The 14,236-nt window shown below is 40.8% G+C and overlaps 1 long non-coding RNA gene across 1 annotated transcript in view; it reads right to left on the bottom strand.

Annotated features, from left to right (window-relative positions):
• Positions 1-4,589: 4,589 nt before the first annotated feature.
• Positions 4,590-14,236, bottom strand: part of LOC132332629 (uncharacterized) — a 36,107-nt gene continuing 26,460 nt past the window's right edge. Inside the window, exons 2-4 of the long non-coding RNA XR_009487961.1 lie at positions 8,630-9,376; positions 7,987-8,156; positions 4,590-7,330 (exon numbers count right to left, since the gene is read on the bottom strand). This is a non-coding gene — a long non-coding RNA (uncharacterized LOC132332629). The remainder of the gene's footprint in view (positions 7,331-7,986; positions 8,157-8,629; positions 9,377-14,236) is intronic.

The raw sequence follows: 14,236 nt of genomic DNA, 5'->3' as shown, positions 1-14,236 counted from the left end.
GCCTGCCTTAAAAAGGGAGTGTTTCTAGTTCAAATAATTAATATGTTTTGGTTTCTTCATTTTTGTGGTCTTGTAGCACAACTTATATCTAAGGCACCATGTTGAACATGCATATTTTGGACTGAGCTCTAGTTTGTGTCTATTTAGCAGCTACTCACAGCTGTCTCTGCTTTGAAAGTATTGGGATAAAATCTCTTCCCAAACTCCAGTCAATACAAAGCACTGACATTATCTGAAGTGGCTCTGCCCAGGCTGTGGGTGCTGGCACCCTTGTGCCACATTCTGTTTGACCCTGTGATGATGATAGATTCTTCCATGGGGTCAATTGTGTGTTTTGGGAGAAGAGGTTGTTCTTTTTTTTAAAACCCTGTTCCTGGACACAGCTCCTTGAGCTTTAAACATTCAAATGGTGTACTTACATGGCCAACTCTGCTAAGCTACTTTTTTGACACTTTTGACATAAAAGCTCTTATTTCATTGACTGTACCTGCAAAATACTTGTACAAAATTTTAATTATATACGTAGCAATTAGGATATTAATTTTTAAATCATTATATATTTAACTTATAATCTTAATATGTGTTAATGGCAACAGCAACAAAGAGACACATGCATAAGAAATTAGAATTAATTGCTCTGTAGTACAGATGACTTATGTTGTTCCAAGAGGCAAGCCGGTGCTGGGAGAGGCAGACTCATTCCCAGCAGACAGAACTTTTACACAAAGAAAATTAAACTTGGGGGTGTTTTAACTGTTCCTTTTCACTTTCTTAGTAAACTCCATGCCTCTATTTTATGGTGCAGCAGGCCTGGCTTTCCAAATTTCATTCCTCTGGCTTGCAAAGCCAGAATCATACTACTATCCGTGTGAATAAGGCATTTTCTCAAAGAACAGGCCTAATAGTTAGAGTCAGTCTTCCAGATGGGTTGTAAAACTCTTTGAAACCACTCCACTCAAAGGATATTATTCTCCTGGAGCTGTATGTTTGTTTTATTATAAACAGAGATTTCTAACTCAAAAACACAAAAATTCTGCCTACTTCTGAAGCAAACTGACATGTGGAGCTGTGCTAGATCTCAGCTGAAACAAAACTTAATTTATCTCTCCCTAAATATCAAAGGGACTTGAGGAGGAGTCATATCACATTTGCTCTTTTTAACTGAAAGACATTGTGGGTGAGTGAAAAGCCCATGTAGTTTTCCTTCACCACCTGATTGACAGGCAAGGGATCGTGTCCTCCAGCCAGCTGATTTCAGCCCTTCCCTGGTCCAGCCCCTGCCCCAGCAGCAGCTCTGCAGGATGAGGAACATGTTGACACTGATTTTTCTCTTCCCATCTCCTCAGAGAGGGCCCTGTAGACCTCAGTGCTGAGCTGGAGGCAGAGCCTGTGGCTGGAGTCACACAGGGGGTGACAGGCTGAGCTGCTGGCTGTGGCCGCAGCACAATCACTGAATGGCCTGGCTTGGAAGGGACCTGAAAGATCATCTAGTCCCAAACCCCCTGCCATGAACACCTTCCACTATTCCAGGTTGCTCAAAGCCCCATCCAACCTGACCTTGAACACTTCCAAAGGTGGGGCAGCCACAGCTTCTATGGGCAGCCTGTACCAGTGCCATATTCATTCAAAATATATATATATATATATATATATATATAAAAAATGATCCTTTGTACAACTTTTGTGCATTGAAAGATCAAGCAGTCTGCCTGAATTTATCAAACTAGCCAATCTAATAATTCTCTCAAGAAGTAGAGAGAAAATTCAAAATGTTTCTGAACCATGCAAATACCATCAGCCCTTTGGTGGGAACAGACCTGCTAGCACAGTTGGTCTTGTCCTCTACCAGGGGGTGATTTTCCTGTCTGAAGTCAATAATAAAGGTTCTCTCCAAAATTTCACTTGAGCTGATTTCCAGAATGTGCCATGCACCTGAAAGATGGCTGCTCAGGAGAATCCATCGGTGAGATGGGAAGAGAGGAGCAGCCACTGTCTACAGGCACCATTTTATTCCTTTGAAACATGAGAAACTGGAATTGTCCCTGTAAAACACAATTACAGCATCCCCATTATGATTTGTCAGTCACCACCCATAAGAGAAAAGCTAAGAGGATTTTTAATTCTGAATTTGTACAGGCTTTTCTGTCATTCTTTAAGTAAATTCATTATTATTTTTTGCCCATAATTTGTATAAAGTACTTAGCATTCAAAACAAATCCTTTTTAACCTTTTGCCCAACTTGGCTTTTTGTACTTTTTTTTTTTTAAAGGGGGGGAGATGGAAAGGGAGAGAAACCCTTTAAGTACCCTGGGCCTGGGTTCCTTCAGTATGCAGGCTGTAAATGTTTTACTTTGATTTGAGATACATGACAATAAATTAGGGGACATTTATCAAAGCTGCTTTGTTGCATTGCTGACAAAAGCTGCTTTTTGCATAAATTACTGCATTATACAAATACACTTAGCAGGATCCTGTTTCTTTGATGTTGGTGGAGGAGATTTATGTCCAATGGAGTTTTTATTTATCTGCCCTGTTCACCTCAACAAGGGCAGGACATATTCCTCAATTAGTTCCATACCCCTAGAAATGACATATATATCTCACAACTAGAAGCAGAGAAATTTAAACAAAACAAAACAAAAAAGCACAAGTGCACTTTTTCTGGCAAGTCTAAACTACTGTACAGTGTAAAAAGTAAATATTAGGTTGGAGCTGTGGCTTTGAAATCTTTGTTCTCAGACTGCTTTGAAAGCTATTTAAGTAAGCTAATTTTGACAAAACAATATTCCCTTTGCAGAAAAGCTTTTCTAGACTTCATTAAGAGCCTAAGTAAATACAAGTCCTTTTCAACAAATACTTGATAGCCGAATAAGTAGGTTAAAAGAATAGATTCCCTGGGTGGTAATCCTCTCTGGAACTGTATTTATGCTAAAATCTCTTCCAATGAATATCTAATAAACTAATGAAGGCCATCTTAGGCTAAATGGTGAATTAGGATGGTTAGAAAGGAACTTGTCAAATGAATAAATTGGCTAAACAGTTACACTACTTAAATGAATACAGAATCTCTTGAACACCATTTTGAGTGCTATTCTTCTGCCACTCACCATATCCATACCTCAGTCTACACATAATTTATTTTGTTCCTAGGTCAGGGGTTCAAATGCAGCCCTATGTGGCCACTCAGAGCTGTTGCTATACAATGGCTTGAGATCATTCCAGAGAACCCTCAGACCTCAAAAGAAAAAAAAAAGCAGAAATTTACTATTGCCCTCCTCTTTATATAATTATTATATATTTATACATATATACATAATATAGTTTGAATATATATATTATATATAGTGTATATCTCTACACATATATATAGTGTTGTCAGTCTTTGGCACATTTTTTAATCAATGCCAGAGTACCGCTGAGCCAGACCATGAAGAAAAGATGATCTGGAGTACTGGAGGCTAATACTTACAGCCCCAACATTGTCAGGGCCTGTGTTAACTTTAAAGCTTTGCCAATGAGGGGAAAGAGCTGATGCTGAGAGGGCTGAATCAGCTCACACAGATGTTTTGGAGCACTGTCCTCCACATCGTTGGACAATCACCCCCCAAAACTAGAGGGAAGCCCCTACATCTCTGGAGCACTCCACTGAAGCTAAAAGGTTCAAAATTGGTACCTCTCATGTTTCACCCTTTCTTTACTGGCCTTTGACAGGCACTTTTTTGATCAAAATATTTATGTTGGAAGGTCTTTGAGCTTTTGCTCATTCATGTCTATAAAACTACTGAAGGTTTTCAAGTCATTAAAAAAAAATCTTTTCTAAAACAATACAAATATTTCATTAGCAAGCCCTTATTTTCTTTGAAATATGCTCTTAAATGTTAACAATATGGAGTTCTTAATTGAATCGCACCCTGTTTTTAAAAAATTCTGGAGAAAGTCCTCTATCCTTTCCTCTCCATCCACCCCCAAGATTATAAAAAAAAAAAAAAGATGAGGTCCTTTTCATGTTGGTAGGAAAACAATAATATTATACAAAAATAGATTTTCATTATTCAGGCTGCTCTGGGGAACAGATTCCACACAGTGCATTTCAATGATCCCAGACAATGAATTACTGTCATAATTTGTTTCTAAAGTCTGTTTAATTGGCTCACTTAGCCACCTGTTCAGTATAGTTACCATGAAAACATGGTAACAGAGTTGGTTTTGCTAAATATCTGAGTGCCAGCCTTTCATCCTTCATCCTGCCTCTTTCTCCCATAAAGTATCAAGCAATGCTTAACACAGATTTAAAAATAGTGTCATAGCCATGCTACACATATTTTAGCTAATCAGGAAGAAACTGAAAAGTTATAACAATGCTATGCTAATCAGGGCATTTACTCACTGTCAGCTCTGCCTGTTCCTGGGTGAGTGTCAATTTGTTACATCCCACTGCACATATAATAACAGGGGGAAAAAGTAAAGAATGATATGCATACTTCATGTATGTGGAGAGATAGATGCTACACACCCTCCCATTTCACATTAATAAGTTCCATTAAAAGGAGTAAAGTTGTGAGAGGAAATTCAGCCAAGGACTTTGAAACTGTTTTCCATTATTTAATTTTATTTTTTTGTAAAAATAAAGAAAAGGAAAAGCAAGCAGAGTTAAAGGCATGAACTCCCATTTAGCGACGCTCACCACATTAAAAGAAAAAGTTACAAGGCACTGGGGCACCCTTTGTTGCCTGCCGTGAGTCAGATTGCTTTCCTCGAGACCAGTGTAAAGTATTTTTGCAGAAGAGCAGACTCTGAGAAGGAGAGGGGTTCAGCAGCAGAGCATAATTAGCACTCTCTAAAACTGGAGCTACAGTGTAAACAGCTCGAGTCTTCACTGCACAACGCAAACAAACAATCCCAGCTGAGAATTCCCTGGCAGGAACCAAGCAAATACAGCCCTCGCTGCTGACTGCTGTTATTGCTATGGTTGCTTAATCAAAACAGACAGCAGCATGTAAAAATGTAAATATTTGATATTTGTTAATACAGTCCTAAGTTATTGCTCTGGCCTGCTGGTTTGGTTCCATGCATTGGGATCCTCTGTGCAACTCACTCGTCATACATTTCAGCAGAGGAGTATTTTTTAGAAGCCATTATCTAAACTGCTGATGTAATAAGGCACTGGTATATGAAATACACTTAATAACTCAACTTCAGTTATTTATTGTGAACGAGGGTGCATTCTCCTTGATTCCATTTCCCAGCAAAATATAAGTGGAGCTTTCATCATGAGTGCTTGAATTTATGGCAAGCAGACCAAGTGACATTAAGAAAGCCACACAATCCCTTCATTCAGGCTTTAATAAGGAAGCCAAGGAAAAATTATCCAAGCTGGTTTGCGGGTGACAGCACAAGAACTTTTTGGAGTCAGAAAGTTAGCACGGAGGCTCCCTGTCAGCCCATTAAAAAGCAAGGTTGGCATTCCCAGATATTGGAACCATGTGTGCAGAGGAATTTTTCTTCTGGTAAGACATTCCAAATATTGTCCCAGAGCCAAACACTTCGGTGTTAGACTAATTTAAGCAGTATGTTGGAATCAGCTCTCAGGACTTTGATCATATGGAGATCGTTTGTTACAAATTGAACTAACCCAGTCTCTATTTCTGGTGGATCAGAACTATGGATTTGTTGAATTAAATGCCTCATTTAATGCAGTTTGCACATGAAAAGAAAGCTGCACTCAGGAATCTGATAGTGAATTTTTCACCTAACCAACAGGTCTACTTTTTTATTACTTTTAAACCTAATCCATACTCAGTCCACACTGTTCTTAATAAGCCCGAGGCTGTTTGGAGTGAAGGTTTAAATCAGCTCGTATGTTATGGGGGGAAAGCATCACTGAATTATCAAACCGTGTAATAAGGAACACATTTGAATCCAATTCTAGAAATAATTTTATGAAGAAAAATAAATTAGTTCTTGGTTGTTATTTACCATCCAAATAGCTCAGTGCTCTTTCATGACAGCAGTGGACGGAAAGCTGAAAAATGATTTTGCAGACATACGATTTTCTCCCTGCTTCTCATTGCTATCCCCATTTTTGCAGCTGAACTATTGTGAGGGTTAAAAGTGCACAAAATAAAGCATTTCCACATATGGCTGCACTTTCTTTTCATTTCTTGAAGTTATAATGTCTTTAACTGTTGATAATGATATTATAAACTGTCATTTAGTGCATTTTGAGTATATTAAATACATGAACAAAAGATGTGTAGTTCCAGCTGGACCCTGATCAGAAACACTGAGATCTGATTCACTGAAACTGCAGACAGCAACGTGCAGAGCTTGTGAGGAGCCTTGTGGAACAGGTAGCAGTTGCAATAGTAACAGAATAAAATAATTGATTAAAATAAAAGAAACCTGACAGCAGTTATTTCTCCAGGAGTGGGATGAAACTGAGAAATGGGTACCCAAGTGATATCTAATGGAAGAGTGCCTGGCATGCTGCTACACAGTGGACTGACACAAGGCTTGAGTATATCACAACTCTCTGCCTTGGGGAGCTCAGGATTTACACTGTTTTCAACACATTTTCATCTGGAGTCTCACACAAAATAAAAGCAGGAACACCAGCAATTCCCAAGGTCCCTTCCTCTCAGTCCCAAGGGAATCTACATAACAGAGTTGACATGGAAGGAAATGGGAATGCTGTTTTCTGCCCAGAAGGGGCAAAATTAATCTCTCCAACCTCACAGCTTTGAAAGGACCCTATAGCCAAGCTGAAAACCTCTGATACATGGATATAATTTTTAATGACATCTCACTGTTTTACTGGTTTAGCAAAGAGATAATACGCCATGGTACACGTAGCCTCAGCCCCTTGGTGCTGTTGCAGGCATATCTGCCCACTGCAGCTGGAAAAAGAACTAACCAAAAACTCAAAAAGGTGAAATCCCTGCCAGACATGAGCTCTGAGCAAGAATTATCAAGACCTTTATTGGGCCTTAGAAGACAGAAAAGAGTGAGATGAAAATAGCATGGCAATACCTTAGGCCTGACCAGGGCAAGTTCAATCCCCAGTTTTTGCTGACCATGGTGTTCCCATTGCACCAAGGGAACCATCCTGAGCTTCCCCTGTCCTTACCCAGGCCACGGGGGGATGAGGGTGAGCTTGGCACAACCAGTGCAGAATACCAAACAGGAGAGGGAAGCAATAAGGGTGTTGTGTGCTCCAAATCCCATCCTGGGGCAGGGGGAGTGGGAAGGCTCTCCCACAGATCGTTCGCTCCAACTCCCACTGCATGCACAGAGCAGAGTTCATTCTTCATAAAGAAAAGGAAAACTGTTCCTTTAGGGAAGAAAAAAACCCAAAACAACACAAAACAAAAGTTATCTAGCAGATACTGATTTATACACACTCCCACACGTTTACATATATATTTTATTGGCAAATAAAGAAAGATCAGATCTTTAATGAAATCAGGATGGGTTTGGGAGCTGAACTTGAGCTGAACTCCCCAGATTTTCATGGAACTTCAATTAAAAGGGTTTCAGAGGAGTTGCTGAAAGCCAAGCACTTGCCATTGAAAGCTTAATTTAAAATGAGAAGCATTTTTACACCACATTTCTCAGTGAAATTCTATCCCTGATCCTCATTATATACTTTTTTTCTGGAACAATATATATTTTTTTCAGATAAACCATGTGACAATGTATATAAATTTTATCCTCAGGTGTTATGACAAGTGCGCACATAGTGGCTACAGTGACTAAAGAAACCATGATTATTGTGCAGAAAATCCCTCTGCCCTCTCCACTCTAAAACTAGTGGTGAAATTTCAGTCAGAATTTGTTGTCATGTATGATATATAAGGATCTAGGTACCTGATAAATACTAGGGCTAGCAAAAAATGTGTTTTGGGGGAAAGGAGTGAAATCTAACTTCAGAAAACAAAGCAGAAAAAAATAATGAAAAATAAAGATGGTTGTTTAATTTCTGCTTACCAGCCTACTCTCCTTCAATCCCAAGAATACAAGGTAAATACACAGCCTCACTTTAGGGCCCTTTTTCAATACTAGTGGAGTCACACAACTCAATCTTCGAGCTTTGCCTTCAAAACACATCCCTTGCTTGATCAGATGTACTACAATTCAATCTGAATGTCAGCTTCTGGCTGTGGAAAGAGCAGTTGAAGAGTGACCAAAATGGACACAGATCCTGGAGTTTCAATGGCTTGAAAGCATTAAGGGAAATGATCTTGTTTTAACCAGGTACCAGGAAATAAGTTACTTTGAAAACCATTTAAATAAATAATACTTTACTGTGTAATGAAACATGATGGAATAGAAATAATTGTGAAACTTTTTAAAGTAATGATGGGGGGGAGGTGTGCCTAAAATAACAAAATCCAGCACTGTGTCAGGGACACAGTTACCAAGACAAACTTTATGTGCTGTGGGGTGGAACCTCTCCCTCTGCCCAAGCTATCTGCACTGCAATTGAATAATAACAGACCTACAAACCATAGCTGAGCTCTTGGAGCTGACATGTAAGACTAAGCACTGTAGTTTCATGGTCTCATATGCAAATGGCAACAATAAATTGACTGAAAGGCCTTGTTCCAATTAAAACATTAATTTCACATACCTCCTCCAGTTTTCATTTTCCTATGATCATTTCTTCTGTCCTCACTGTAGACCAAAGACTTCTAACTCACTTAAGAAAGGCAAAACCAGACTGTCCTCAAAGGCTCTCCAGTCTCCTTCCCTTCCTGGCAGCTTTGTGAGGAGGCTCAAGAGGAATTCTTTCTTCTTTCACCCTTTTGGGAGATCAGTTGTGTCCTAATATACCTTCGTTGTCCCCATTGCATTCAGATGTGAGGAGCAAATTCCAGAAACTTCCTTTTTGTAATCTGGGAGAAGAACTGACAGTTCAGATTGCCAGACATGGATGTAGGAAAGTTTGAGTGCTGGATTGTCTCTTATGGGGCCAAAACATGGCCTTAAAATTGTGCGAATACTCAGAATATTCAATTTTGTCCTGGTTCATCCTGCAGGAGAGGCTCCTCTTTTATTCCACAGAGATGGTTCCCAGCCTGCTTAAACTTCAGTGTGAGAGCATTGGGCAGCAGCCAACCTTTTCCAGGTCAGTACTGTGTGCCTTGGCTGGTGATTACTGCAAACTCCTACCAGAGCCTGGGACTGCAGGGCTTCCTGTTAATGTTCAGAGCCATCTGAGCATGGCCAGATACCCAGCAGGACAAGGCTCTGGAGAGAGGCACCGCTGCAGCTTTGCTGGGCTCACCAAAGCACTCAGTTTCTGCTGGATGAACGTCTTCAGGAGCAGGAGTCAATTATTGGGGTATGGACAGGCACTCTCCTTGTACAGCAGCACCTGCAGAGTGGTAGTACATCAAACCCAGCAGATACTGATTTATATACAGACACAGAGATATGTTATTATATTGTACATTATTATGTGTTACATATTGTATTCTTATATATTTTATAATATTTCAAATCAAGACATTTCAGGTTGGTACCAGAGACCCCACCAGTGGGGTTGGCACAACACTGAACCATGTATTAGGACAAGTTTTGATATAAAAATAGATGACCTGGTATGAGTTAGAGGAAAGAGCCTCCAATCTGGTACATCACCCTCAGCATGCTGCACACACCAGAGCTAACACCAGCTAAACCAGGCTGTTCCCAGAATGCCCAGGATTTCACAGATAGTGACAACCTTCCAATTCATGTTTTCAGCCTGCTCTAACGCAGCAAGGGGAAAATCAGAGCAGATTTTTCTCTCTGCTCATACCTTCCCTTCCCATAATTTCCTATTTTAAAATGCCAGATTCATTAAATCTTTTGTTTTCTCTAAATAAGAAGAAAATGGTTTCTCACAATTTTATGGGAAGCCATCAATCTTTCCCAAAGTGACTTACTGTATGGAAGAAAATAAACATTGCTGTGTATGTAAAGCAGAGCAGAAAGGCTGCAGTCACGGGCAAAACACTGCTTTCTTTAGCAGTAGCAGCATATTAAAGCCAAATGTAGTCCACTGAAAGTGACATAAATAAGTGGATTTCCCATCTGAAACATTGTTTTTAGCAAGAGAAGCTTTTAATCCCCTTAAGTTCATTTCTAATCTGTCTTGGAAGTGCTTGTCTAAAGAATATTACATTGATATAAAGGATTTAATTTATTAAAACTAAACAGCAGCCAGCACACTACTAAAGAATATCTTGTACACAGTACTCTCCCAAATGAATAAAGCTGCTACAGGTAGAAAAAAAAAAAAAAATCTGCACAAACACATGGCACAGCATTCATTAAAAATTCACACATTAGGTTCCTGAGCTCTCCTGCTCACTGTGCTTTTCCCAATAAAGCAAACACTTTAGAATTCATAATACCTCTTTATCCCATGTGCACAAATGACCTCCTCTCCTTTATGCACCTAGCAAATGAACAAGTACAAAAGGGAATAGAGTAAGCAGAAAACTAAACATGCCCTCTCCTACCCAAGAGCATAAAGAGAGAGCAAGCAGAGGTTCTCAGAAGGGTTTAGAGCAGCCTTGACCAAGATGCCAGGGCTCCCATCAGTTTTGGCCAGAGCAGGCTACATAGACAGCATCAATTATACAGTTTGTCAGTCAATTAATTTTAAGGGCTCTTTCTTAGAATAGCAACTGAAAGAAACAAAAGCTGCCTTCAAAGTACATTTAAATCACTCGTTAACCGCAGATTTGGCAGACTGTTTAATAATCAGCAAGAAGCCAACTACCAAATGATAAAATGGCCTTTTTTCTCTTCCTGAGGGTATGAAAATATCTCTGTTTCAAGTCCACCTTGAGACACCATGAGACAACTCCCTGATTTCCCCATGGGTGCTTTTAGTCTGTAAGGTGGTGTCCAAACACAATAGTGTCAAACAAGGCCCCAGAGATCTTTTAATCCTACACACTAATAATGGAAAAACTTGCAGAAATTTTCTGAAAATGAGCAACCAACTGTCGTAAGGGTAGATTTAGTCTGCAAGGAACAACCTTCACCTTCAAAAATGTACTTACTATGGGGCCTCTCTCCTGAATTTTGCAGTTTGATATAGTATAGGTCTCCAGGGGTTTTTTCTGTCTTGACAAAAGAGACAATATTTATTGGAAAAATTCTGCTTCGCTGTGGCACAGTGTGTGTTGTGACTCATCTTACATTACACCCATTGATTCCTTCTGAAGTCAGAATGGAAGCTCACTGCTACAAGTGAGATCAGAATTTGGTCACACATTGTTATCACGTTGGATCTTGGATGATGTTGCACATGACACAGTTTCCATTTTCCATTCCTCTCAATTATGGCCAGCAGCCATCCTGCCTCCATTTCGAGCCCACACAGCTTAAGCCAAATGGGGTCAGGATTGGTCAATGCTGGAAGGTCTCCAAAGGAAACCACGAGGCAGGCAGAGGTATAATTCAGGGATTAAGATTTAAACCTGCAGAGAAACATGTTGCTGAGGAGTCAGTCTCTTAGTAGGTGTTTTCTGCAAGGCAGTCTTGGGTTGGTGCTGATGCTGACTAAACACACCCCTCACCAGCCAGGGAGAGAAAAACAGACTCAGCAAGCCATACTGGCTTTTGTCCTACTGCAGGATACCAAAGTGAAGTGATTCTCATTCTATTACCTACACACAGCTGTGGCAGCCCTAACAGCATGGGCACAGCCTGGTGTGAGCAGGAGGAGGACTGGCTTTCCTGAGCTCTTGCAAAATAAATTGTCCATGAAACCGGGGGCCTATCACAGGAAACCATTTTTCACTGGGTGTTATTTACATGCATACTCTAACTCAATAGCAAGGTCAATGACAAAGAATGCTCATCTTTAAGGAAAAAAATAATTAGCACAGAAAATAAAGTTTTCTGCCTAATAGGAAATCCCTTTTATTCCCAGCATTCTTCCCACCATTTTAGATGGTGCTGTAGCACAGTCAAGTGGTACTTACTGACAATTTTATCTTGGGTAAAAATCCATGAAAACATTAAAACATGAACAAGTCATCAAGTCAGTTTATGAATCAATATACAGATTTCTTCCATGCCCATAGCTGATTTCCATAACCATGAGCGTGCTGAAATCCTGTCTAGATGCCAAATCAATTTTTCTTATATATGAACATCACAGCTACTTGAGAAAGAGAATCTGTGCCAAAAACCTCACGCTCTTAACTAATTATTTCTGTGACTCCCTCCTTGCAAAGCACAATGACTGCCACATAAATACACACAACATTTATTAGGAACAGGCACACTTCCCACAGGTTCAGCCTGAGTGCAGCAACATCCCTGACAAGCTCATCTTCCCAAAATGTGCAGCCAGCCTTTATCACAAGAAATAGTTCTGCTTTTCCCAGGACTTTTTTGCTGTGAAATATTCAAGCACTTATCGTCTCAGGCAGGGCAGCCAGGAGGGTATGGAAATTCCCAGCTCTCCACGAATGCATCCTGCAGAGACAACTGTTGTCTGGCATTTACTTTCACTGGTCATTGATCCTGGTCTTTGCCCAGTGTCATTGTGGAGCTGCTGCCTGTGAGATGAGAGCAATACTTTATGTAAATAATGTCCAAGTAGAGGAACTAATCATTAATGCAGACTGTTCTGAAAGTAAAAGCAAACAGCATTTGGCAGGGAAAACTATTAATGAGAGGGTCATCAGGGAATTCACTCTGCAAACCACATGGAGATTTGCAGGGTATTTCCTTGTGAGGCATCTCAGAGCAGATGTTGTGCAAGTACCGCTGATGGGGATCAGGAGAAAAGTGGGGTTAAGGTACTGGGTCAGTGCTGATGGCCAAGCAGAGGGAAGACAAGAGGCTGTCAGAATAGCAGGGCCTGAGGACGTGTGGGCTGGTATTGACAGGCTGTAAGTATGCAATGAACTCCCATCATACAACAGGGACAGCACTGGGGTAGGTGAAGGTTGGGTCTTGGCTCCAGCCTCCTGTTGTTTTTGGGCATTTTGGACTTCAGGTACCATTGTGCTTCTGCGGGGTGTAAATGTGTGTATATGTGTGTAACAATGAGGAGCTAACCTAAGCCAGCCCTTATCTTTCATAGATGGCTTCTGTCATTGAAAAATAAAGTGGATACAGAAGAGGAAAGAAATCCCTCTCTTGTGTTCCACATTAATATATGGTTTTGTTTAATTAACTGCTGGCCCCTGCCATCCCACCACCCACAGTCTGAGCCCTTGGCTACCCTTACCCACATATTTCCCTCGAGAAAGAATGAGTTTTCATCATTTCAAGCACTAGCAGTAACAAGAAAAGGAAATGTCCCACTCAAACATCACCCAAATTGCTACATACATAAGTTACAAATTAAATATATTATGCAAAAATCTGAATCACTCATATAAAGCAAGAAGACAGAATGCATTCCAGGCTGCCTGGTGATGTGATGAGAATCTGAGGAAGGTCTGAAGGAAAACAGCTTCCCTCATTAATAAGGTCTGGAACACTTGTGCAGTGTCCTTCCTCAATGCATTTACAGGAGAGAATACCAACCAATGGAAGGTTGGCAGCAGGTGTATTCACTGCCTGAGTTACCACCGGAGTCCAAGTTCCCCAGAAATTTGAGAGCAGCATATCACTGTGCCACAGCTGTGAGACAAAGCTCTGGGCATTGAAGCACTAATTCTGTGGCAACTTCTGGTGCTCCACAGCCTTGAACCCCACCCATATCAGTACCCTGAGCACTGATCTGTCTCTGAGGATTTGTCTGAGTACATGTAACTGGCACTTCCATGCTCTGTGCTAATTTCTAGTTACATTTCACTTCACTGGTGAGAAACCTCTGTCCCCTGTGCTGATCCTCCAGTGGGCACTGGATGCTGCCAGCCAGGTGCTGCTCACTGGGGATTATCACTCTCCCTCCCTGCCCTGACCCAGCCGAGCTGTGGCACAGGAAATGTCACAGCCATCCCACACTGCAAAGCCAAGCTTCTCCAGATTCCTGTCGGGGACAGAACAGGAAAAGTGGGTTTTGAGCAAGTGCTCTCTGCTGCAATGAGGCCTAAACATTCACAGAGCTCCTGTGGAAACTGTCCATGTTCCCAGGCTTGTAACACCCAAAGACATCAATGCTGCCGGCAGGCTGCATCTTACCCAGCAGAGACCTTTTTACACCCTTTGTTTCAGGTCAAGAATACATGGTCCCAAACTCTGCACTTAAACCCATGGCACCTCTGAGAAGGAA

The sequence above is a fragment of the Haemorhous mexicanus genome, chromosome 12 (genome assembly GCF_027477595.1).
Source record: "Haemorhous mexicanus isolate bHaeMex1 chromosome 12, bHaeMex1.pri, whole genome shotgun sequence".
Classification (NCBI taxonomy): Eukaryota; Metazoa; Chordata; class Aves; order Passeriformes; family Fringillidae; genus Haemorhous; species Haemorhous mexicanus.
Note: the sequence above shows the minus strand (reverse complement) of the source record. Positions and strands in the feature narration are given on the sequence as shown.